Raw genomic sequence first — 5,318 nt, forward strand, 5'->3', positions numbered from 1 at the left:
ATAAATATAATATCTTATAATATTAACTATGATATATTATAATATACGTATATAATTATAATATATTATATTATATGTTATAAGATATAATTACATTATAATATAAATTATTATAATATAATATTAATTATATTATAGATATTAATATTATAATATTTAAGGGTAATGATGGAAAAGAAGATGAAAAGAGCTTAGAATGGGCATTTCTCTCATATGAGGGAGGAATGATGATTCACCTATTTGATGGAAAAGTCATTTCATTTTGAATGGCCATTCCTTTTCTTAAAATCAACCAAACATGAGAATGAACATTGATTCCTTTCCATTCCTCCCAACCAAATACACCCTTATATAGGTCTCTAAACTTTAATCTATTAGCACAGTTAGTCCCAATTTCAAGAACTTGAACATCCAGGTCGCAAAACCCTTTAGTCTATTGGTGCCTTTAGTCCCTATCTTTTTATTTTATTTTTTATGTCACAAGAGATATCAATATTTTGAGGCTTTTTTATGCCTTAGATCCACAAATATATATATATATTTATATATATAACAGAAAGGTCCTCAAAAGTTCTTTCTCTTTTCAGAGAAATGAGACAAACACATTTTAAAAGTGCATGAGTTAAGATTTTTAGCATTTATCCTTGATTAATAATCTTTTTAGTCAAATAACTACACTAGTAAAAAAGTATTAATCAAGAATGAGGGGTAAAATTCCAAACTATGCACTTTTAAGAACCATAGTATAAAATTAACAATTGACTATAAATGGGAAAAAAAATAAGAAATTCATTAATATCATTGAGAAAAGTGGCCATCTGTTCTATTATATTTTAGACAAATTTGTTCCAAATTACAACAATGTAATTAATAACGGTAACACAACATTTAGTTGTCTAATTACATACTCCTCAATTACACACATTTTATTATCCTTAATGATATTAAAGATTTTAAGGAAATAAAAGTATGAAATTCAATAAATAATTGTTGTGTTACTATTATTTAGTTACATCATTGTAATTTGGAACCAATTTATCCAAAATCCAATGGACAGATGAGCAATTTCCTTAATGATATTTATAAATTTCTTACCTTTTTCCATTTATAATCAACTACTTTGTTGTTATTAATCATAATAATTTATTTTATTCTAAGAAAATATTTAATAATTATAAAAATATATAAGAAAAGATTTTGGAGATCTTTTGGGTAAAATATATATACTTGTTGAACTCCTGGTGTTATGCACAGAGAAAGTAATTCGTGTGTTAATTTTTAAATACTGTGCTATTATTAAAAACATTTATAATCTGAATATAAAATCCCACAAATGGAACAAAAATAATAATAATAAAAAGTTTTAGGGCAAGAAGCCAAATAAAGTAAAAAAAAAAATACTAAAATGAAGAAATAAAAAAGTTTTAGGGCAAAAAACTAAAATGAAAAATAAAGTTTTAGACAAAAAGGGTCAAAAAAGGACAAAAATGAAGAAATAAATAAGTTTTGTGGTAAAAGGAACCAAAACGAAAAATAAAATTTTAGATCAAAATAAAAAAATAGTCAAAAAATGACTAAAGTGAAGAAATAAATAAAATGTAGGGTAAAAAGAACCAAAACAAAAAAAAATAACGTTTCAGGCCAAAAATAAAAAGGGTAAAAAAGGATTAAAATGAAAAAATAAATAAGTTTTAGGACAAAAAGAACCAAAATAAAAATAAAATAAAATTTCAAGACAAAAATAAAAAGAAAAAAATAAAGCTTACTTATTTCTTCGTTTGCGTCTTTTTTTGCCTTTTTTTGTTTCTTTTCGTTTTGATCAAAACCGTACAATTCCTCACTCTTTTTTTGTTTTTTTGATTTTTTTTTGGCTTTTTGCCCTAAAATTTTTTTATTCTACATTTAGTCATGTTTTTACTCTTTTTTGTTTTTGTTGTGCAACTTTTTTTCGTTTTAGTTTTTTTTATCTTAAAACTTATTTATTTCTCCGTTTAAGTTTTTACCTTAAAATTTATTTTTTCTTCATTTTGGTTCTTTTTGCCCTAAAACTTATTTATTTCTTTGTTTTGGTCTTTTTTGGACCTTATTTTCTTGCCCAAAAGCTTTATTTTTCCTCTTTTTGGTTCCTTTTTGGGATTTTATATAAAATATATTTTTTGCTATGTATCCCTATTTAATTTTTCATGTGTAATCCTTGTTATTCTAATGGTGATACTTATAAAGATGTTTGTGTTAGTTGTGTATTAATTAATTAATTAACTAAGATCTTTATTATTAAATAAATTTAAAAAAATACTGTCATTAAAACTTAACACATCAAGTACTCTCCACATGCATAGCACGTGGAGTTCAACTAGTATATAGATACGTTGTCGGATCTAAGTCATAAAAAAGTCTTAAAATATTGAAATTTCTTGTGACATTTAACATAAAAGAAAAAAAAAAAAAGAGGGGGACTAAAGACGTCAACAGATTAAGAGTTTGATGACAAGTGTTCAAATTCTTAGAATGAGGACTAACGGTGAGACTTTAGAGACCTGCATTCTTAAAATGGGGACTAAAAGTGCCAACATATTAAGAGTTTGGGGATTAAATTCTAAATTCTTTAAATGGGAAAAAGGCCAAATATTAGAAAGTTTGAAGACACGTGACGCAAATATCCCTAATTCTAAAGAGCATGGTCTAATCATGGCGAGTGAGCTGGGTGATAGGACCGAGGAAGAATTGATATTTAATCAAACTTAGGGGTGTAACGGTAACTTTCAATTAACTAACAATATCTCCAATACAGATGATAATGCTAATTGTATATTTGGTAATAAAATGTATAATAAAATGTGTTATTTTTTCATATGTGCTCAAATACATAATGTTATTTCAAATACTAAATTTACTTTTTTCATATAATCATTAAGCTTTAAAAGTTGTAAAAATAAAATTTTAACTTTAAAATAATTTAAAAATACAAATATTATAATGATTAAATGAGAAGGTAAGACCATCTCCGATACAAGTTCTAGTGCCAATTGTATATTTAACACCAAAAAGAATGATCGTACTGTAACACCCTGAAGAATTAAATGAGATTAATTAAGGTAATTGAGATTATTAGTGTGTCTAATCTGATATAATTAATTGAGTTTTGATTAATAAATGTTTCTAACGTGTAATTTAAATAGTTTTAAGGTATTTAAATTATTCTCAGTAATTTATTTTAACCCAGAAGTGTGTATGAGTGTATTTATGGACTGTTCTTTTAAAATATTGACACTTGTTCATTTTCTTTTCTTTTCTTTTTCTTTTTCTTTTCTTTCTTTCTTTTTCTCTTTCCTTTCCCGTGCACACTCTCTCTCTCTTCACTCTCATTCTCGTGCTCTCTCTCTCTCTCTTCCCGTTTTTGTCCCAATCGAACGGATCTTGAACTAATGAACGATTTCAAGAAGCTTTCAACATCAATAGAAGGATTCAAGGTAAGATTTATGGAAAACCCTCTCTTGAATCATGGATTTGTGAATTTCAAAACTTATTTTTGGATCAAACTGGATATTAATGATTTTTGAGTAGAACCTTGGTAGAAATTGAAGATCTTTAGTTCTTTGGACTTGATTTAGTACCTAGAACCCGGATCTAGTGGTTTTCCTTTGAAATATTTCATTTGGGACTGAGATTGCAGGTTTTGGACTGATTTCCGCGAGCTTCTCTCGCGCAGCTGATTCCACCGGTCGACCGGATCACATGGTAACCAGTCAACCGGTGCGGTCGACCGGATTGCATTGGCCTGACCGGTCAACCGGATTACACACCACCGGTCGACCGGTGGTGATGCACTGTTTTGTCACCGGTCGATCAGTTGACACAGGGTTCGACCCTGTTTGGCCTGAAATTATTGTTTTGACACCTATTTTCGAGGAGAATCCAAATTAGCTTCATTTGGGGACTTGAGATAAATGGATTAGCATCTTTAATCCTTGATTTAAGATTGAAAACCCCAGAATGATAATTTGAAACATGAAAATGGATTAGGGCACACTAATTGGAAACCTTGGTATTGGATTGCTTTAGGAATGAGAATTAATCCTAAAGTGTTGTCTTGCATCAGTGATCGCTGAGGATTCAGACTGAAGGGGCTTGAGGAAGCGGAAGCCAGAAAAGGCAACACTAGTGCCAGGTTTGGTAGTGCGAGGTAGGATTTCTATCACTTTTCCTTGTGAGCTTGATTTTCAAAAAGGATTTCGGCCTTGGAAATGTTTTAAAAAACGGGATTGGTTTACGAAAGAAAAACTCTTTGAAAACCATGGCTTGCTTAGTTTATGGAATCCATGGCTTGTCCTGTCCATGGAATCCATAGCTTATCCAGTCATGGAACCTCATGGCTTGCCTAGTCATGGGGGCCGCGGCCTTGGGAGGTTGTTGGGGGCTAAAAAAGACAAAGTTAATGAATGATTTCTTAAACTAAGAGATCTTGTGAACTGGTAAGAGAGTCTATTGCTGTAAGCCTAGATAGGATTCGGATAGTGCATCCTCGGGGACAGAACCCGAAACTCGGTCCGGATAGGCGAGGCACTTGGTTAGGTAAGTAATTTGTACTAATTACTTGCTGAAGCCTGTAATATGGAGATTTTACATTTATTTCCTTTGAGAAAAAGGATGTGAGGTTCCAGCTGTCTGTTGGAGCTGAATGTCTATTTATTCATTTACCCATTTATTAATTTACTCGCACATTCATATGTTCATTTATTTTTAAGTCATTTCAAATTATATCTTATTGGGCCTTTCGCTCACGTTTTATGTTTTAAATGTATTAAATGTTGGTAGCCGAATCGAATCCGGATGCGGAAGTGCGGTGGTGCAAGGAAGAGGCGGATCGTGTATAACAAAAATTTTCATAAAACTTTTGAGATACTCTATAGATTATATTAATTTATGCACGAATAAATAAATCTCATTAACTTATATATATCAAGAACTCAATCAGAAAAAATACCTGGAAGCCGACTCGGATGATAACTTGAGTTCTTTGACCACGAACAGTCCTTGCTCCAATCTTTGTGTTTAGAAAACCAATGTCTTCCACATCAATTCCTAGAATCCACGAAGACGTGTGTGTGGGCACACATGAGACAAAACGGGTTACAATAAACACTCAAATTTCCACAAACACCATCACATGCACGATGTGGACTTTTTGGAGAAAAAATTTTTCCTTCCTTTCTCTCTTGAGAATTTCGGACAGCCTTAACTCTTAGGGCTGAAAAATTGTTTCCAAAATTTCTATAGAAAAATTTCGGCTACCTCTAAAATTAGGGCAAAAAACCATT

The sequence above is a fragment of the Morus notabilis genome, unplaced genomic scaffold (assembly GCF_000414095.1).
Source record: "Morus notabilis unplaced genomic scaffold, ASM41409v2 Scaffold294, whole genome shotgun sequence".
NCBI classification, from domain to species: Eukaryota; Viridiplantae; Streptophyta; class Magnoliopsida; order Rosales; family Moraceae; genus Morus; species Morus notabilis.